We start from the raw sequence: 22,611 nt of genomic DNA, 5'->3' as shown, positions 1-22,611 counted from the left end.
GAAACGTACAAATACTCCTCTAAAATCAGCAGAATTACGAATGCCGATTTACTCACCTGTTATCAAGAGAGAACCCAGTGCTGCATCTTTTAGACCAGCACTGACCCTGAAAAGTAATTCTAAGCATACATGCCAGTAACTTGTATTTCCTTCCATAGGAATCCATCGTGTGGTTTTCACCTTAAAAGTTTCTAAGTGTCCATTTTTTGAAACGTACAAATATTCCTCTTAAATCAGCCGAACTACGAATTCCGATTTACTCACCTGTTATCAGGAGAGAACCCAGTGCTGCATCTTTTATCCCAGCACTGACCCTGGAAAGTAATTCTAAGCGTACTTACCAGTAACTTGTATTTCCTTCCTTAGGAATCCATTGAGTGGTTTTCAGCAGAAAAGTTTCCAAGTGTCCATTTTTGAAACGTACAAATATTCCTCTAAAATCAGCCAAACTACGAATTTCAATTTACTCACCTGTTATCAGGAAAGAACTCAGTGCTGCATCTTTTAGCCCAGCACTGACCCTGAAAAGTAATTAAAGCGTACTTACCAGTAACTTGTATTTCCTTCCATAGGAATCCATCGTGTGGTTTTCACCAGAAAAGTTTCTAAGTGTCCATTTTTTGAAACGTACACATATTCCTCTTAAATCAGCCGAACTACGAATTCTGATTTACTCACCTGTTATCAGGAGAGAACCCAGTGCTGCATCTTTAATCCCAGCACTGACTCTGGAAAGTAATTCTAAGCGTACTTACCAGTAACTTGTATTTCCTTCCTTAGGAATCCATTGAGTGGTTTTCAGCAGAAAAGTTTCCAAGTGTCGATTTTTGAAACGTACCAATACTCCTCTAAAATCAGCCGAATTATGAATGCCGAATTACTGACCTGTTATCAGGAGAGAACCCATTGCTGCATCTTTTAGACCAGCACTGACCCTGAAAAGTAATTCAAGCATACTTACCAGTAACTTGTACTTCCTTCCATAGGAATGCATTGTGTGGTTTTCAGCAGAAAAGTTTCCAAGTGTCCATTTTTGAAACGTACAAATATTCCTCTAAAATCAGCCGAACTACGAATTCCGATTTACTCACCTGTTATCAGGAGAGAACCCAGTGCTGCATCTTTTTGCTCAGCACTGACCCTAAAAAGTAATTCTAAGTGTACTTATCAGTAACTTGTATATCCTTCCATAGGAATCCATTGTGTGGTTTTCACCAGAAAAGATTCTGTGTCCATTTTTGAAACGTACAAATATTCCTCTAAAATCAGCCAAACTACGAATTTCGATTTACTCACCTGTTATCAGGAAAGAACTCAGTGCTGCATCTTTTAGTCCAGCACTGACCCTGAAAAGTAATTCTAAGCGTACTTACCAGTAACTTCTATTTCCTTCCACAGGAATCCATTGTGTGGTTTTCAGCAGAAAAGTTTCCAAGTGTCGATTTTTGAAACGTACAAATACTCCTCTAAAATCAGCAGAATTACGAATGCCGATTTACTCACCTGTTATCAAGAGAGAACCCAGTGCTGCATCTTTTAGACCAGCACTGACCCTGAAAAGTAATTCTAAGCATACTTACCAGTAACTTGTATTTCCTTCCATAGGAATCCATCGTGTGGTTTTCACCAGAAAAGTTTCTAAGTGTCCATTTTTTGAAACGTACAAATATTCCTCTTAAATCAGCCGAACTACGAATTCTGATTTACTCACCTGTTATCAGGAGACAACCCAGTGCTGCATCTTTTATCCCAGCACTGACCCTGGAAAGTAATTCTAAGCGTACTTACCAGTAACTTGTATTTCCTTCCGTAGGAATCCATTGAGTGGTTTTCAGCAGAAAAGTTTCCAAGTGTCGATTTTTGAAATGTACAAATACTCCTCTAAAATCAGCAGAATTATGAATTCCGAATTACTGACCTGTTATCAGGAGAGAACCCAGTGCTGCATCTTTTAGCCCAGCACTGACCCTGGAAAGTAATTCTAAGCGTACATACCAGTAACTTGTATTTCCTTCCATAGAAATGCATTGTGTGGTTTTCAGCAGAAAAGTTTCCAAGTGTCAATTTTTGAAACGTACAAATATTCCTCTTAAATCAGCCGAACTACGAATTCCGATTTACTCACCTGTTATCAGGAGAGAACCCAGTGCTGCATATTTTATCCCAGCACTGACTCTGGAAAGTAATTCTAAGCGTACTTACCAGTAACTTGTATTTCCTTCCTTAGGAATCCATTGAGTGGTTTTCAGCAGAAAAGTTTCCAAGTGTCGATTTTTGAAACGTACCAATACTCCTCTAAAATCAGCCGAATTATGAATGCCGAATTACTGACCTGTTATCAGGAGAGAACCCATTGCTGCATCTTTTAGACCAGCACTGACCCTGAAAAGTAATTCAAGCGTACTTACCAGTAACTTGTACTTCCTTCCATAGGAATGCATTGTGTGGTTTTCAGCAGAAAAGTTTCCAAGTGTCCATTTTTGAAACGTACAAATATTCCTCTAAAATCAGCCGAACTACGAATTCCGATTTACTCACCTGTTATCAGGAGAGAACCCAGTGCTACATCTTTTTGCTCAGCACTGACCCTGAAAAGTAATTCTAAGCATACTTACCAGTAACTTGTATTTCCTTCCATAGGAATCCATTGTGTGGTTTTCACCAGAAAAGATTCTGTGTCCATTTTTGAAACATTCAAATATTCCTCTAAAATCAGCCAAACTACGAATTTCGATTTACTCACCTGTTATCAGGAAAGAACTCAGTGCTGAATCTTTTAGCCCAGCACTGACCCTGAAAAGTAATTCTAAGCGTACTTACCAGTAACTTCTATTTCCTTCCATAGGAATCCATTGTGTGGTTTTCAGGAGAAAAGTTTCCAAGTGTCGATTTTTGAAACGTACAAATACTCCTCTAAAATCAGCAGAATTACGAATGCCGATTTACTCACCTGTTCTCAAGAGAGAACCCAGTGCTGCATCTTTTAGACCAGCACTGACGCTGAAAAGTAATTCTAAGCATACATACCAGTAACTTGTATTTCCTTCCATAGGAATCCATCGTGTGGTTTTCACCAGAAAAGTTTCTAAGTGTCCATTTTTTGAAACGTACAAATATTCCTCTTAAATCAGCCGAACTACGAATTCCGATTTACTCACCTGTTATCAGGAGAGAACCCAGTGCTGCATATTTTATCCCAGCACTGACCCTGGAAAGTAATTCTAAGCGTACTTACCAGTAACTTGTATTTCCTTCCTTAGGAATCCATTGAGTGGTTTTCAGCAGAAAAGTTTCCAAGTGTCGATTTTTGAAACGTACAAATACTCCTCTAAAATCAGCAGAATTACGAATACCGATTAACTCACCTGTTATCAAGAGAGAACCCAGTGCTGCATCTTTTATACCAGCACTGACCCTGAAAAGTAATTCTAAGCATACATACCAGTAACTTGTATTTCCTTCCATAGGAATCCATCGTGTGGTTTTCACCGGAAAAGTTTCTAAGTGTCCCTTTTTTGAAACGTACAAATATTCCTCTTAAATCAGCCGAACTACGAATTCTGATTTACTTACCTGTTATCAGGAGAGAACCCAGTGCTGCATCTTTTATCCCAGCACTGACCCTGGAAAGTAATTCTAAGCGAACTTACCAGTAACTTGTATTTCCTTCCTTAGGAATCCATTGAGTGGTTTTCAGCAGAAAAGTTTCCAAGTGTCGATTTTTGAAACGTACAAATACTCCTCTAAAATCAGCCGAATTATGAATGCCGAATTACTGACCTGTTATCAGGAGAGAACCCATTGCTGCATCTTTTAGACCAGCACTGACCCTGAAAAGTAACTCAAGCGTACTTACCAGTAACTTGTACTTCCTTCCATAGGAATGCATTGTGTGGTTTTCAGCAGAAAAGTTTCCAAGTGTCCATTTTTGAAACGTACAAATAGTCCTCTAAAATCAGCCAAACTACGAATTTCAATTTACTCACCTGTTATCAGGAAAGAACTCAGTGCTGCATCTTTTAGCCCAGCACTGACCCTGAAAAGTAATTGAAGCGTACTTACCAGTAACTTGTATTTCCTTCCATAGGAATCCATCGTGTGGTTTTCACCAGAAAAGTTTCTAAGTGTCCATTTTTTGAAACGTACAAATATTCCTCTTAAATCAGCCGAACTACGAATTCCGATTTACTCACCTGTTATCAGGAGAGAACCCAGTGCTGCATCTTTTATCCCAGCACTGACCCTGAAAAGTAATTCTAAGTGTACTTATCAGTAACTTGTATTTCCTTCCATAGGAATCCATTGTGTCGTTTTCACCAGAAAAGATTCTGTGTCCATTTTTGAAACGTACAAATATTCCTCTAAAATCAGCCAAACTACGAATTTCGATTTACTCACCTGTTATCAGGAAAGAACTCAGTGCTGCATCGTTTAGCCCAGCAGTGACCCTGGAAAGTAATTCTAAGCGTACTTACCAGTAACTTGAATATCCTTCCATAGGAATCCATTGTGTAGTTTTCAGCAGAAAAGTTTCCACCTGTCCATTTTTGAAACGTAGAAATATTCCTCAAAAACAGCCGAACTACGAATTCCGATTAACTCACCTGTTATCAGGAGAGAACCCAGTGCTACATCTTTTAGACCAGCACTGACCCTGAAAAGTAATTCTAAGCATACTTACCAGTAACTTGTATTTCCTTCCATAGGAATCCATCGTGTGGTTTTCACCAGAAAAGTTTCTAAGTGTCCATTTTTTGAAACGTACAAATATTCCTCTTAAATCAGCCGAACTACGAATTCCGATTTACTCACGTGTTATCAGGAGAGAACCCAGTGCTACATCTTTTAGACCAGCACTGACCCTGAAAAGTAATTCTAAGCATACTTACCAGTAACTTGTATTTCCTTCCATAGGAATCCATCGTGTGGTTTTCACCAGAAAAGTTTCTAAGTGTCCATTTTTTGAAACGTACAAATATTCCTCTTAAATCAGCCGAACTACGAATTCTGATTTACTCACCTGTTATCAGGAGACAACCCAGTGCTGCATCTTTTATCCCAGCACTGACCCTGGAAAGTAATTCTAAGCGTACTTACCAGTAACTTGTATTTCCTTCCGTAGGAATCCATTGAGTGGTTTTCAGCAGAAAAGTTTCCAAGTGTCGATTTTTGAAATGTACAAATACTCCTCTAAAATCAGCAGAATTATGAATTCCGAATTACTGACCTGTTATCAGGAGAGAACCCAGTGCTGCATCTTTTAGCCCAGCACTGACCCTGGAAAGTAATTCTAAGCGTACATACCAGTAACTTGTATTTCCTTCCATAGAAATGCATTGTGTGGTTTTCAGCAGAAAAGTTTCCAAGTGTCAATTTTTGAAACGTACAAATATTCCTCTTAAATCAGCCGAACTACGAATTCCGATTTACTCGCCTGTTATCAGGAGAGAACCCAGTGCTGCATCTTTTATCCCAGCACTGACCCTGGAAAGTAATTCTAAGCGTACTTACCAGTAACTTGTATTTCCTTCCTTAGGAATCCATTGAGTGGTTTTCAGCAGAAAAGTTTCCAAGTGTCCATTTTTGAAACGTACAAATATTCCTCTAAAATCAGCCAAACTACGAATTTCAATTTACTCACCTGTTATCAGGAAAGAACTCAGTGCTGCATCTTTTAGCCCAGCACTGACCCTGAAAAGTAATTAAAGCGTACTTACCAGTAACTTGTATTTCCTTCCATAGGAATCCATCGTGTGGTTTTCACCAGAAAAGTTTCTAAGTGTCCATTTTTTGAAACGTACAAATATTCCTCTTAAATCAGCCGAACTACGAATTCCGATTTACTCACCTGTTATCAGGAGAGAACCCAGTGCTGCATCTTTAATCCCAGCACTGACTCTGGAAAGTAATTCTAAGCGTACTTACCAGTAACTTGTATTTCCTTCCTTAGGAATCCATTGAGTGGTTTTCAGCAGAAAAGTTTCCAAGTGTCGATTTTTGAAACGTACCAATACTCCTCTAAAATCAGCCGAATAATGAATGCCGAATTACTGACCTGTTATCAGGAGAGAACCCATTGCTGCATCTTTTAGACCAGCACTGACCCTGAAAAGTAACTCAAGCGTACTTACCAGTAACTTGTACTTCCTTCCATAGGAATGCATTATGTGGTTTTCAGCAGAAAAGTTTCCAAGTGTCCATTTTTGAAACGTACAAATATTCCTCTAAAATCAGCCAAACTACGAATTTCAATTTACTCACCTGTTATCAGGAAAGAACTCAGTGCTGCATCTTTTAGCCCAGCACTGACCCTGAAAAGTAATTAAAGCGTACTTACCAGTAACTTGTGTTTCCTTCCATAGGAATCTATCGTGTGGTTTTCACCAGAAAAGTTTCTAAGTGTCCATTTTTTGAAACGTACAAATATTCCTCTTAAATCAGCCGAACTACGAATTCCGATTTACTAACCTGTTATCAGGAGAGAACCCAGTGCTGCATCTTTTATCCCAGCACTGACCCTGGAAAGTAATTCTAAGCGTACTTACCAGTAACTTGTATTTCCTTCCTTACGAATCCATTGAGTGGTTTTCAGCAGAAAAGTTTCCAAGTGTCCATTTTTGAAACGTACAAATATTCCTCTAAAATCAGCCAAACTACGAATTTCAATTTACTCACCTGTTATCAGGAAAGAACTCAATGCTGCATCTTTTAGCCCAGCACTGACCCTGAAAAGTAATTAAAGCGTACTTACCAGTAACTTGTGTTTCCTTCCATAGGAATCCATTGTGTGGTTTTCACCAGAAAAGTTTCTAAGTGTCCATTTTTTGAAACGTACAAATATTCCTCTAAAATCAGCCGAACTACGAATTCCGATTTACTCACCTGTTATCAGGAGAGAACCCAGTGCTGCATCTTTTTGCTCAGCACTGACCCTGAAAAGTAATTCTAAGTGTACTTATCAGTAACTTGTATTTCCTTCCATAGGAATCCATTGTGTCGTTTTCACCAGAAAAGATTCTAAGTGTCCATTTTTTGAAACGTACAAATATTCCTCTAAAATCAGCCAAACTACGAATTTCGATTTACTCACCTGTCATCAGGAAAGAACTCAGTGCTGCATCTTTTAGTCCAGCACTGACCCTGAAAAGTAATTCTAAGCGTACTTACCAGTAACTTCTATTTCCTTCCACAGGAATCCATTGTGTGGTTTTCAGCAGAAAAGTTTCCAAGTGTCGATTTTTGAAACGTACAAATACTCCTCTAAAATCAGCAGAATTACGAATGCCGATTTACTCACCTGTTATCAAGAGAGAACCCAGTGCTGCATCTTTTAGACCAGCACTGACCCTGAAAAGTAATTCTAAGCATACTTACCAGTAACTTGTATTTCCATCCATAGGAATCCATCGTGTGGTTTTCACCAGAAACGTTTCTAAGTGTCCATTTTTTTTAAACGTACAAATATTCCTCTTAAATCAGCCGAACTACGAATTCCGATTTACTCACGTGTTATCAGGAGAGAACCCAGTGCTGCATCGTTTAGCCCAGCAGTGACCCTGGAAAGTAATTCTAAGCGTACTTACCAGTAACTTGAATATCCTTCCATAGGAATCCATTGTGTAGTTTTCAGCAGAAAAGTTTCCAACTTTCCATTTTTGAAATGTAGAAATATTCCTCAAAAACAGCCGAACTGCGAATTCCGATTTACTCACCTGTTATCAGGAGAGAACCCAGTGCTGCATCTTTTAGACCAGCACTGACCCTGAAAAGTAATTCTAAGCATACTTACCAGTAACTTGTATTTCCTTCCATAGGAATCCATTGTGTGGTTTTCACCAGAAAAGTTTTTAAGTGTCCATTTTTTGAAACGTACAAATATTCCTCTAAAATCAGCCAAACTACGAATTTCGATTTACTCACCTGTTATCAGGAAAGAACTCAGTGCTGCATCTTTTAGCCCAGCACTGACCCTGAAAAGTAATTCTAAGCGTACTTACCAGTAACTTCTATTTCCTTCCATAGGAATCCATTGTGTGGTTTTCAGCAGAAAAGTTTCCAAGTGTCGATTTTTGAAACGTACAAATACTCCTCTAAAATCAGCAGAATTACGAATGCCGATTTACTCACCTGTTATCAAGAGAGAACCCAGTGCTGCATCTTTTATCCCAGCACTGACCCTGGAAAGTAATTCTAAGCGTACTTACCAGTAACTTGTATTTCCTTCCTTAGGAATCCATTGAGTGGTTTTCAGCAGAAAAGTTTCCAAGTGTCGATTTTTGAAACGTACAAATATTCCTCTAAAATCAGCCAAACTACGAATTTCAATTTACTCACCTGTTATCAGGAAAGAACCCAGTGCTGCATCTTTTAGCCCAGCACTGACCCTGAAAAGTAATTAAAGCGTACTTACCAGTAACTTGTATTTCCTTCCATAGGAATCCATTGTGTGGTTTTCACCAGAAAAGATTCTGTGTCCATTTTTGAAACGTACAAATATTCCTCTAAAATCAGCCAAACTACGAATTTCGATTTACTCACCTGTTATCAGGAAAGAACTCAGTGCTGCATCTTTTAGCCAAGCACTGACCCTGAAAAGTAATTCTAAGCGTACTTACCAGTAACTTCTATTTCCTTCCAAAGGAATCCATTGTGTGGTTTTCAGCAGAAAAGTTTCCAAGTGTCGATTTTTGAAACGTACAAATACTCCTCTAAAATCAGCAGAATTACGAATGCCGATTTACTCACCTGTTATCAAGAGAGAACCCAGTGCTGCATCTTTTAGACCAGCACTGACCCTGAAAAGTAATTCTAAGCATACATACCAGTAACTTGTAATTCCTTCCATAGGAATCCATCGTGTGGTTTTCACCTTAAAAGTTTCTAAGTGTCCATTTTTTGAAAAGTACAAATATTCCTCTTAAATCAGCCGAACTACGAATTCCGATTTACTCACCTGTTATCAGGAGAGAACACAGTGCTGCATCTTTTATCCCAGCACTGACCCTGGAAAGTAATTCTAAGCGTACTTACCAGTAACTTGTATTTCCTTCCTTAGGAATCCATTGAGTGGTTTTCAGCAGAAAAGTTTCCAAGTGTCGATTTTTGAAACGTACCAATACTCCTCTAAAATCAGCCGAATTATGAATGCCGAATTACTGACCTGTTATCAGGAGAGAACCCATTGCTGCATCTTTTAGACCAGCACTGACCCTGAAAAGTAACTCAAGCGTACTTACCAGTAACTTGTACTTCCTTCCATAGGAATGCATTGTGTGGTTTTCAGCAGAAAAGTTTCCAAGTGTCCATTTTTTAAACGTACAAATATTCCTCTAAAATCAGCCAAACTACGAATTTCAATTTACTCACCTGTTATCAGGAAAGAACTCAGTGCTGCATCTTTTAGCCCAGCACTGACCCTGAAAAGTAATTAAAGCGTACTTACCAGTAACTTGTATTTCCTTCCATAGGAATCCATCGTGTGGTTTTCACCAGAAAAGTTTCTAAGTGTCCATTTTTTGAAACGTACAAATATTCCTCTTAAATCAGCCGAACTACGAATTCCGATTTACTCACGTGTTATCAGGAGAGAACCCAGTGCTGCATCGTTTAGCCCAGCAGTGACCCTGGAAAGTAATTCTAAGCATACTTACCAGTAACTTGAATATCCTTCCATAGGAATCCATTGTGTAGTTTTCAGCAGGAAAGTTTCCAACTGTCCATTTTTGAAACGTACAAATATTCCTCAAAAACAGCCGAACTACGAATTCCGATTTACTCACCTGTTATCAGGAGAGAACCCAGTGCTGCATCTTTTAGCCCAGCACTGACCCTGGAACGTAATTCTAAGCTACCTTACCAGTAACTCGTATTTCCTTCCATAGCAATCCATTGTGTGGTTTTCAGCAGAAAAGTTTCCAGGTGTCCATTTTTGAAACGTTCAAATATTCCTCTAAAATCAGCCGAACTACGAATTCCGATTTACTAACCTGTTATCGGGAGAGAACCCAGTGCTTCATCTTTTAGGACAGCACTGACCCTGGAGAGTAATTCTAAGCGTACTTACCAGTAACTTGTATTTCCTTCCATAGGAATCCATTGTGTGGTTTTCACTAGAAAAGATTCTGTGTCCATTTTTGAAATGGACAAATATTCCTCAAAAATCAGCCAAACTACGAATTTCGATTTACTCACCTGTCATCAGGAAAGAACTCTGTGCTGCATCTTTTAGCCCAGCACTGACTCTGAAAAGTAATTCTAAGCGTACTTACCAGTAACTTCTATTTCCTTCCATAGGAATCCATTGTGTGGTTTTCAACAGAAAAGTTTCCAAGTGTCGATTTTTGAAACGTACAAATATTCCTCTTAAATCTGCCGAACTACGAATTCCGATTTACTCACCTGTTATCAGGAGAGAACACAGTGCTGCATCTTTTTGCTCAGCACTGACCCTGAAAAGTAATTCTAAGCGTACTTATCAGTAACTTGTATTTCCTTCCATAGGAATCCATTGTGTGGTTTTCAGCAGAAAAGTTTCCAAGTGTCCATTTTTGAAACGTACAAATATTCCACTAAAATCAGCAGAACTACGAATTCCGATTTACTCAACTGTTATCAGGAGAGAACACAGTGCTGCATCTTTTAGCCCAGCACTGACCCTGAAAAGTAATTTTAAGCGTACTTACCAGTAACTTGTATTTCCTTCCTTAGGCATGCATTGTGTGGTTTTCACCAGAAAAGTTTCTAAGAGTCCATTTTTGAAACGTACAAATATTCCTCTAAAATCAGCCAAACTACGAATTTCGATTTACTCACCTGTTATCAGGAAAGAACTCAGTGCTGCATCTTTTAGCCGAGCACTGACCCTGAAAAGTAATTAAAGCGTACTTACCAGTAACTTCTATTTCCTTCCATAGGAATCCATTGTGTGGTTTTCAGCAGAAAAGTTTCCAAGTGTCGATTTTTGAAACGTACAAATACTCCTCTAAAATCAGCAGAATTACGAATGCCGATTTACTCACCTGTTATCAAGAGAGAACCCAGTGCTGCATCTTTTAGACCAGCACTGACCCTGGAAAGTAATTCTAAGCGTACTTACCAGTAACTTGTATTTCCTTCCATAGGAATCCTTTGAGTGGTTTTCAGCAGAAAAGTTTCCAAGTGTCCATTTTTGAAACGTACAAATACTCCTCTAAAATCAGCCAAATTATGAATTCCGAATTACTGACCTGTTATCAGGAGAGAACCCAGTGCTGCATCTTTTAGCCCAGCACTGACCCTGGAAAGTAATTCTAAGCGTACTTACCAGTAACTTGTATTTCCTTCCATAGGAATGCATTGTGTGGTTTTCAGCAGAAAAGTTTCCAAGTGTCCATTTTTGAAACGTACAAATATTCCTCTAAAACTCAGCCGATCTACGAATTCCAATTTACTCACCTGTTATCAGGAGAGAACTCAGTGCTGCATCTTTTAGCCCAGCACTGACCCTGGAAAGTAATTCTAAGCGTACTTACCAGTAACTTGTATTTCCTTCCTTAGGAATGCATTGTGTGGTTTTCAGCAGAAAAGTTTCCAAGTGTCCATTTTTGAAACGTACAAATATTCCTCTAAAATCAGCCGAACTACGAATTCCGATTTACTCATGTGTTATCAGGAGAGAACCCAGTGCTGCATCGTTTAGCCCAGCAGTGACTCTGGAAAGTAATTCTAAGCGTACTTACCAGTAACTTGAATATCCTTCCATAGGAATGCATTGTGTGGTTTTCAGCAGAAAAGTTTCCAAGTGTCCATTTTTGAAACGTACAAATATTCCTCTAAAATCAGCCGAACTACGAATTCCGATTTACTCACGTGTTATCAGTAGAGAACCCAGTGCTGCATCTTTTAGCCCACCAGTGACCCTGGAAAGTAATTCTAAGCATACTTACCAGTAACTTCTATTTCCTTCCATAGGAATCCATTGTGTGGTTTTCAGCAGAAAAGTTTCTAAGTGTCCATTTTTGAAATGTACAAATATTACTCCTAAATCAGCCGAACTACGAATTCCGATTTACTCACCTGTTATCAAGAGAGAACCCAGTGCTGCATCTTTTAGCCCAGCACTGACCCTGAAAAGTAATTCTAAGTGTACTTACCAGTAACTTGTATTTCCTTCCATAGGAATCCATTGTGTGGTTTTCAGCAGAAAAGTTTCTCCGTTTATTTTTGAAATGTACAAATATTCCTCTAAAATCAGTCGAACTATGAATTCCGATTTACTCAGCTGTTATCAGGAGAGAACCCAGTGCTGCATCTTTTAGACAAGCACTGACCCTGAAAAGTAATTCAAGTATACTTACCAGTAACTTGTATTTCCTTCCATAGGAATCCATTGTGTGGTTTTCACCAGAAAAGATTCTGTGTCCATTTTTGAAACGTACAAATATTCCCCTAAAATCAGCCAAACTACGAATTTCGATTTACTCACCTGTTATCAGGAGAGATCTCAGTGCTGCATCTTTTAGACTAGCACTGACCCTGAAAAGTAATTCTAAGCGTACTTATCTATAACTTGTATTTCCTTCCATAGGAATCCATTGTGTGGTTTTCAGCAGAAAAGTTTCCAAGTGTCGATTTTTGAAACGTACAAATACTCCTCTAATATCAGCAGAATTACGAATGCCGATTTACTCACCTGTTATCAAGAGAGAACCCAGTGCTGCATCTTTTAGACCAGCACTGACCCTGAAAAGTAATTCTAAGCATACTTACCAGTAACTTGTATTTCCTTCCATAGGAATCCATTGTGTGGTTTTCACCAGAAAAGTTTTTAAATGTCCATTTTTTGAAACGTACAAATATTCCTCTTAAATCAGCCGAACTACGAATTCCAATTTACTAACCTGTTATCGGGAGAGAACCCAGTGCTTCATCTTTTAGGACAGCACTGACCCTGGAAAGTAATTCTAAGCGTACTTACCAGTAACTTGTATTTACTTCCATAGGAATCCATTGAATGGTTTTCAGCAGAAAAGTTTCCAAGGGTCCATTTTTGAAACGTACAAATATTCCTCTAAAATCAGCCGAACTACGAATTCCGATTTACTCATCTGTTATCAGGAGAGGACCCAGTGCTGCATCTTTTAGCCCAGCACTGAACCTAGAAAGTCATTCTAAGCGTACTTACAAGTAACTTGTATTTTCTTCCATAGGAATCCATTGTGTGGTTTCAGCAGAAAAGTTTCCAAGTGTCCATTTTTGAAATGTACAAATATTCCTCTAAAATCAGCCGAACTACGAATTCCGATTTACTCACCTGTTATCAGGAGAGAACCCAGTGCTACATCTTTTAGCCCAGCACTGACCCTGATAAGTAATTCTAAGCGTACTTACCAGTAACTTGTATTTCCTTCCTTATGAATGCATTGTGTGGTTGTCACCAGAAAAGTTTCTAAGTGTCCATTTTTGAAGCATACAAATATTACTCCTAAATCAGCCGAACTACGAATTCCGATTTACTCACCTGTTATCAGGAGAGAACCCAGTGCTGCATCTTTTAGCCCAGCACTGACTCTGAAAAGTAATTCTAAGCGTACTTACCAGTAACTTGTATTTCCTTCCATAGGAATCGATTGTGTGGTTTTCACCAGAAAAGATTCTAAGTGTCCATTTTTGAAACATACAAATATTCCACTTACATCAGCCGAACTACGAATTCCGATTTACTCACGTGTTATCAGGAGAGAACCCAGTGCTGCATCGTTTAGCCCAGCAGTGACCCTGGAAAGTAATTCTAAGCGTTCTTACCAGTAACTTGAATATCCTTCCATAGGAATCCATTGTGTAGTTTTCAGCAGAAAAGTTTCCAACTGTCCATTTTTGAAACGTACAAATATTCCTCAAAAACAGCCGAACCACGAATTCCGATTTACTCACCTGTTATCAAGCGAGAACCCAGTGCTGCATGTTTTAGCCCAGCAGTAACCCTGGAAAGTAATTCTAAGCATACTTACCAGTAACTTCTATTTCCTTCCATAGGAATCCATTGTGTGGTTTTCAGCAGAAAAGTTTCTAAGTGTCCATTTTTTAAATGTACAAATATTCTCCTAAATCAGCCGAACTACGAATTCCGATTTACTCACCTGTTATCAGGAGAGAACCCAGTGCTGCATCTTTTAGCCCAGCACTGACCCTGAAAAGTAATTCTAAGCGTACTTACCAGTAACTTGTATTTCCTTCCATAGGAATCCATTGTGTGGTTTTCAGCAGAAAAGTTTCTCCGTCGATTTTTGAAATGTACAAATATTCCTCTAAAATCAGTCGAACTATGAATTCCGATTTACTCAGCTGTTATCAGGAGAGAACCCAGTGCTGCATCTTTTAGACAAGCACTGACCCTGAAAAGTAATTCAAGTATACTTACCAGTAACTTGTATTTCCCTCCATAGGAATCCATTGTGTGGTTTTCACCTGAAAAGATTCTGTGTCCATTTTTGAAACGTACAAATATTCCCCTAAAATCAGCCAAACTATGAATTTCGATTTACTCACCTGTTATCAGGAGAGAACTCAGTGCTGCATCTTTTAGACTAGCACTGACCCTGGAAAGTAATTCTAAGCGTACTTATCTATAACTTGTATTTCCTTCCATAGGAATCCATTGTGTGGTTTTCAGCAGAAAAGTTTCCAAGTGTCGATTTTTGAAACGTACAAATACTCCTCTAATATCAGCAGAATTACGAATGCCGATTTACTCACCTGTTATCAAGAGAGAACCCAGTGCTGCATCTTTTAGACCAGCACTGACCCTGAAAAGTAATTCTAAGCATACTTACCAGTAACTTGTATTTCCTTCCATAGGAATCCATTGTGTGGTTTTCACCAGAAAAGTTTCTATGTGTCCATTTTTGAAACGTACAAATATTCCTCTAAAATCAGCCAAACTACGAATTTCGATTTACTCACCTATCAGGAAAGAACTCAGTGCTGCATCTTTTAGCCCAGCACTGACCCTGAAAAGTAATTAAAGCGTACTTACCAGTAACTTGTATTTCCTTCCATAGGAATCCATTGTGTGGTTTTCACTAGAAAAGATTCTGTGTCCATTTTTGAAATGGACAAATATTCCTCAAAAATCAGCCAAACTACGAATTTCGATTTACTCACCTGTCATCAGGAAAGAACTCTGTGCTGCATCTTTTAGCCCAGCACTGACTCTGAAAAGTAATTCTAAGCGTACTTACCAGTAACTTCTATTTCCTTCCATAGGAATCCATTGTGTGGTTTTCAGCAGAAAAGTTTCCAAGTGTCGATTTTTGAAACGTACAAATATTCCTCTTAAATCTGCCGAACTACGAATTCCGATTTACTCACCTGTTATCAGGAGAGAACACAGTGCTGCATCTTTTTGCTCAGCACTGACCCTGAAAAGTAATTCTAAGCGTACTTATCAGTAACTTGTATTTCCTTCCATAGGAATCCATTGTGTGGTTTTCAGCAGAAAAGTTTCCAAGTGTCCATTTTTGAAACGTACAAATATTCCACTAAAATCAGCAGAACTACGAATTCCGATTTACTCAACTGTTATCAGGAGAGAACACAGTGCTGCATCTTTTAGCCCAGCACTGACCCTGAAAAGTAATTTTAAGCGTACTTACCAGTAACTTGTATTTCCTTCCTTAGGAATGCATTGTGTGGTTTTCACCAGAAAAGTTTCTAAGAGTCCATTTTTGAAACGTACAAATATTCCTCTAAAATCAGCCAAACTACGAATTTCGATTTACTCACCTGTTATCAGGAAAGAACTCAGTGCTGCATCTTTTAGCCGAGCACTGACCCTGAAAAGTAATTAAAGCGTACTTACCAGTAACTTCTATTTCCTTCCATAGGAATCCGTTGTGTGGTTTTCAGCAGAAAAGTTTCTGTGTCCATTTTTGAAACATACAAATATTCCTCTAAAATTAGCCAAACTACGAATTCCGATTTACTCACCAGTTATCAGGAGAGAACCCAGTGCTGCTTCTTTTAGGCCAGCACTGACCCTGAAAAGTAATTCTAAGCGTACTTACCAGTAACTTGTATTTCCTTCCTTATGAATGCATTGTGTGGTTTTCACGAGAAAAGTTTCTAAGCTTCCATTTTTTAAATGTACAAATATTCTTCCTAAATCATCCGAACTACGAAGTCCAATTAACTCACCTGTTATCAGGAGAGAACCCAGTGCTGCATCTTTTAGCTCAGCACTGACCCTGAAAAGTAATTCTAAGCGTACTTACCAGTAACTTGTATTTCCTTTCATAGGAATCCATTGTGTGGATTTCAGCAGAAAAGTTTCTCTGTCAATTTTTGAAAAGTACAAATATTCCTCTAAAATCAGTCGAACTATGAATTCCGATTTACTCACCTGTTATCAGGAGAGAACCCAGTGCTGCATCTTTTAGACCAGCACTGACCCTGAAAAGTAATTCAAGCATACTTACCAGTAACTTGAATTTCCTTCCATAGGAATCCATTGTGTGGTTTTCACCAGAAAAGATTCTGTGTCCATATTTGAAACGTACAAATATTCCTCTAAAATCAGCCAAACTACGAATTTTGATTTACTCACCTGTTTACAGGCGAGAACTCAGTGCTGCATCTTTTAGGATAGCACTGACCCTCAAAAGTAATTCTAAGCGTACTTACCAGTAACTTGCATTTCCTTTCATAGGAATGCATTGTGTGGTTTTCAGCAGAAAAGTTTCCAAGTGTCCATTTTTGAAACGTACAAATATTCCTCTAAAATCTGCCGAACTACGAATTCCGATTTACTCACCTGTTATCAGGAGAGAACCCAGTGCTGCATCTTTTAGCCCAGCACTGACCCTGAAAAGTAATTCTAAGTTTACTTACCAGTAACTTGTATTTTCTTCCATAGGAATCCATTTTGTGGTTTTCAGCAGAAAAGTTTCAAAGTGTCCATTTTTGAAACGTACAAATATTCCTCTAAAATCAGCAAAACTACGAATTCCGATTTACTCACCTGTTATCAGGAGAGAACCCAGTGCTGCATCTTTTCACCCATCACTGACCCTGAAAAGTAATTCTAAGCGTACTTACCAGTGACTTGTATTTCCTTCCATAGGAATCCATTGTGTGTTTTTCAGCAGAAAAGTTTCTCTGTCGATTTTTGAAATGTACAAATATTCCTCTAAAATCAGTCGAACTACGAATTCCGATTTACTCACCTGTTATCAGGAGAGAACCCAGTGCTGCATCTCTTATCCCAGCACTGACCCTGGAAAGTAATTCTAAGCGTACTTACCAGTAACTTGTATTTCCTTCCATAGGAATCCATTGTGTGGTTTTCAGCAGAAAAGTTCCCAAGTGTCCATTTTTGAAACGTACAAATATTCCTCTAAAATCAGCCAAACTACGAATTCCGATTTACTCACCAGTTATCAGGAGAGAACCCAGTGCTGCATCTTTTATTCCAGCACTGACCCTGGAAAGTAATTCTAAGCGTACTTACCAGTAACATGTATTTCCTTCCATAGGAATCCGTTGTGTGGTTTTCAGCAGAAAAGGTTCCAAGTGTCCATTTTTGAAACATACAAATATTCCTCTAAAATTAGCCAAACTACGAATTCCGATTTACTCACCAGTTATCAGGAGAGAACCCAGTGCTGCTTCTTTTAGACCAGCACTGACCCTGAAAAGTAATTCTAAGCGTACTTACCAGTAACTTCTATTTCCTACCTTATGAATGCATTGTGTGGTTTTCACGAGAAAAGTTTCTAAGTTTCCATTTTTGAAATGTACAAATATTCTTCCTAAATCATCCGAACTACGAATTCCAATTAACTCACCTGTTATCAGGAGAGAACCCAGTGCTGCATTTATAGCTCAGCACTGACCCTGAAAAGTAATTCTAAGCGTACTTACCAGTAACTTGTATTTCCTTCCATAGGAATCCATTGTGTGGATTTCAGCAGAAAAGTTTCTCTGTCGATTTTTGAAAAGTACAAATATTCCTCTAAAATCAGTCGAACTATGAATTCCGATTTACTCACCTGTTATCAGGAGAGAACCGAGTGCTGCATCTTTTAGCCCAGCACTGACCCTAGAACGTAATTCTAAGCGTCCTTACCAGTAACTTGTATTTCCTTCCATAGGAATCCATTGTGTGGTTTTCAGCAGAAAAGTTTCCAAGTGTCCATTTTTGAAACGTATAAATATTCCTCTAAAATCAGCCGAACTACGAATTCTGATTCACTCACCTGTTATCCGGATTGAACCCAGTGCTGAATCTTTTAGCCCAGCACTGAAACTGAAAAGTAATTCAAGCGTACTTACCAGTAACTTGTATTTCCTTCCATAGGAATCAATTGTGTGGTTTTCACTAGAAAAGTTTCTAAGTGTCCATTTTTGAAACGTACAAATATTCCTCTAAAATCAGCCGAACTACGAATTCCGATTTACTCACCAGTTATCAGGAGAGAACCCAGTGCTGCATCTTTTATCCCAGCACTGACCCTGGAAAGTAATTCTAAGCGTACTTACCAGTAACATGTATTTCCTTCCATAGGAATCCGTTGTGTGGTTTTCAGCAGAAAAGGTTCCAAGTGTCCATTTTTGAAACATACAAATATTCCTCTAAAACTTGCCAAACTACGAATTCCGATTTACTCACCAGTTATCAGGAGAGAACCCAGTGCTGCATCTTTTAGGCCAGCACTGACCCTGAAAAGTAATTCTAAGCGTACTTACCAGTAACTTGTATTTCCTTCCTTATGAATGCATTGTGTGGTTTTCACGAGAAAAGTTTCTAAGCTTCCATTTTTGAAATGTACAAATATTCTTCCTAAATCATCCGAACTACGAAGTCCAATTAACTCACCTGTTATCAGGAGAGAACCCAGTGCTGCATCTTTTAGCTCAGCAATGACCCTGAAAAGTAATTCTAAGCGTACTTACCAGTAACTTGTATTTCCTTCCATAGGAATCCATTGTGTGGATTTCAGCAGAAAAGTTTCTCTGTCAATTTTTGAAAAGTACAAATATTGCTCTAAAATCAGCCGAACTACGAATTCTGATTTACTCACCTGTTATCCGGATTGAACCCAGTGCTGCATCTTTTAGCCCAGCACTGAAACTGAAAAGTAATTCAAGAGTACTTACCAGTAACTTGTATTTCTTTCCATAGGAATCCATTGTGTGGTTTTCAGCAGAAAAGTTTCCAAGTGCCCATTTTTGAAACGTACAAATATTCCTCTAAAATCAGCCGAACTACGAATTCCGATTTACTCACCTGTTATCAGGAGAGAACCCAGTGCTACATCTTTTAGCCCAGCACTGACCCTGAAAAGTAGTTCTAAGCGTACTTACAAGTAACTTGTATTTCCTTCCTTATGAATGCATTGTGTGGTTTTCACCAGAAAAGTTTCTAAGTTTCAATTTTTGAAATGTACAAATATTCCTCCTAAATCATCCGAACAACGAATTCCGATTAACTCACCTTTTATCAGGAGAGAACCCAGTGCTGCATCTTTTATCCCAGCACTGACCCTGGAAAGTAATTCTAAGCGTACTTACCAGTAACTTGTATTTCCTTCCATAGGAATCCATTGTGTGGTTTTCAGCAGAAAAGATTCCAAGTGTCCATTTTTGAAACATACAAATATTCCTCTAAAATTAGCCAAACTACGAATTCCGATTTACTCACCAGTTATCAGGAGAGAACCCAGTGCTGCTTCTTTTAGGCCAGCACTGACCCTGAAAAGTAATTCTAAGCGTACTTACCAGTAACTTGTATTTCCTTCCTTATGAATGCATTGTGTGGTTTTCACGAGAAAAGTTTCTAAGCTTCCATTTTTGAAATGTACAAATATTCTTCCTAAATCATCCGAACTACGAAGTCCAATTAACTCACCTGTTATCAGGAGAGAACCCAGTGCTGCATCTTTTAGCTCAGCACTGACCCTGAAAAGTAATTCTAAGCGTACTTACCAGTAACTTGTATTTCCTTTCATAGGAATCCATTGTGTGGATTTCAGCAGAAAAGTTTCTCTGTCAATTTTTGAAAAGTACAAATATTCCTCTAAAATCAGTCGAACTATGAATTCCGATTTACTCACCTGTTATCAGGAGAGAACCCAGTGCTGCATCTTTTAGACCAGCACTGACCCTGAAAAGTAATTCAAGCATACTTACCAGTAACTTGAATTTCCTTCCATAGGAATCCATTGTGTGGTTTTCACCAGAAAAGATTCTGTGTCCATATTTGAAACGTACAAATATTCCTCTAAAATCAGCCAAACTACGAATTTTGATTTACTCACCTGTCTACAGGCGAGAACTCAGTGCTGCATCTTTTAGGATAGCACTGACCCTCAAAAGTAATTCTAAGCGTACTTACCAGTAACTTGCATTTCCTTCCATAGGAATGCATTGTGTGGTTTTCAGCAGAAAAGTTTCCAAGTGTCCATTTTTGAAACGTACAAATATTCCTCTAAAATCTGCCGAACTACGAATTCCGATTTACTCACCTGTTATCAGGAGAGAACCCAGTGCTGCATCTTTTAGCCCCGCACTGACCCTGAAAAGTAATTCTAAGTTTACTTACCAGTAACTTGTATTTTCTTCCATAGGAATCCATTGTGTGGTTTTCAGCAGAAAAGTTTCAAAGTGTCCATTTTTGAAACGTACAAATATTCCTCTAAAATCAGCAAAACTACGAATTCCGATTTACTCACCTGTTATCAGGAGAGAACCCAGTGCTGCATCTTTTCACCCATCACTGACCCTGAAAAGTAATTCTAAGCGTACTTACCAGTGACTTGTATTTCCTTCCATAGGAATCCATTGTGTGTTTTTCAGCAGAAAAGTTTCTCTGTCGATTTTTGAAATGTACAAATATTCCTCTAAAATCAGTCGAACTACGAATTCCGATTTACTCACCTGTTATCAGGAGAGAACCCAGTGCTGCATCTCTTATCCCAGCACTGACCCTGGAAAGTAATTCTAAGCGTACTTACCAGTAACTTGTATTTCCTTCCATAGGAATCCATTGTGTGGTTTTCAGCAGAAAAGTTCCCAAGTGTCCATTTTTGAAACGTACAAATATTCCTCTAAAATCAGCCAAACTACGAATTCCGATTTACTCACCAGTTATCAGGAGAGAACCCAGTGCTGCATCTTTTATTCCAGCACTGACCCTGGAAAGTAATTCTAAGCGTACTTACCAGTAACATGTATTTCCTTCCATAGGAATCCGTTGTGTGGTTTTCAGCAGAAAAGGTTCCAAGTGTCCATTTTTGAAACATACAAATATTCCTCTAAAATTAGCCAAACTACGAATTCCGATTTACTCACCAGTTATCAGGAGAGAACCCAGTGCTGCTTCTTTTAGACCAGCACTGACCCTGAAAAGTAATTCTAAGCGTACTTACCAGTAACTTCTATTTCCTACCTTATGAATGCATTGTGTGGTTTTCACGAGAAAAGTTTCTAAGTTTCCATTTTTGAAATGTACAAATATTCTTCCTAAATCATCCGAACTACGAATTCCAATTAACTCACCTGTTATCAGGAGAGAACCCAGTGCTGCATTTATAGCTCAGCACTGACCCTGAAAAGTAATTCTAAGCGTACTTACCAGTAACTTGTATTTCCTTCCATAGGAATCCATTGTGTGGATTTCAGCAGAAAAGTTTCTCTGTCGATTTTTGAAAAGTACAAATATTCCTCTAAAATCAGTCGAACTATGAATTCCGATTTACTCACCTGTTATCAGGAGAGAACCGAGTGCTGCATCTTTTAGCCCAGCACTGACCCTAGAACGTAATTCTAAGCGTCCTTACCAGTAACTTGTATTTCCTTCCATAGGAATCCATTGTGTGGTTTTCAGCAGAAAAGTTTCCAAGTGTCCATTTTTGAAACGTATAAATATTCCTCTAAAATCAGCCGAACTACGAATTCTGATTCACTCACCTGTTATCCGGATTGAACCCAGTGCTGAATCTTTTAGCCCAGCACTGAAACTGAAAAGTAATTCAAGCGTACTTACCAGTAACTTGTATTTCCTTCCATAGGAATCAATTGTGTGGTTTTCACTAGAAAAGTTTCTAAGTGTCCATTTTTGAAACGTACAAATATTCCTCTAAAATCAGCCGAACTACGAATTCCCATTTACTCACCTGTTATCAGGAGAGAACCCAGTGCTACATCTTTTAGCCCAGCACTGACCCTGAAAAGTAGTTCTAAGCGTACTTACCAGTAACTTGTATTTCCTTCCTTATGAATGCATTGAGTGGTTTTCACCAGAAAAGTTTCTAAGATTCAATTTTTGAAATGTACAAATAGTCCTCCTAAATCAACCGAACTACGAATTCCGATTAACTCACCTGTTATCAGGAGAGAACCCAGTGCTGCATCTTTTATCCCAGCACTGACCCTGGAAAGTAATTCCAAGCGTACTTACCAGTAAATTGTATTTCCTTCCATAGGAATCCATTGTGTGGTTTTCAGCAGAAAAGTTTCCATGTGTCCATTTTTGAAACGTACAAATATTCCTCTAAAATCAGCCGAACTACGAATTCCGATTTACTCAACTGTTATCAGGAGAGAACCCAGTGCTGCATCTTTTAGCCTGGCACT

Source organism: Triturus cristatus, chromosome 1_1 (assembly GCF_964204655.1).
Source record: "Triturus cristatus chromosome 1_1, aTriCri1.1, whole genome shotgun sequence".
NCBI classification, from domain to species: Eukaryota; Metazoa; Chordata; class Amphibia; order Caudata; family Salamandridae; genus Triturus; species Triturus cristatus.
The sequence above is the reverse complement of the archived record's forward strand: the minus strand, read 5'-3'. Positions refer to the sequence as shown.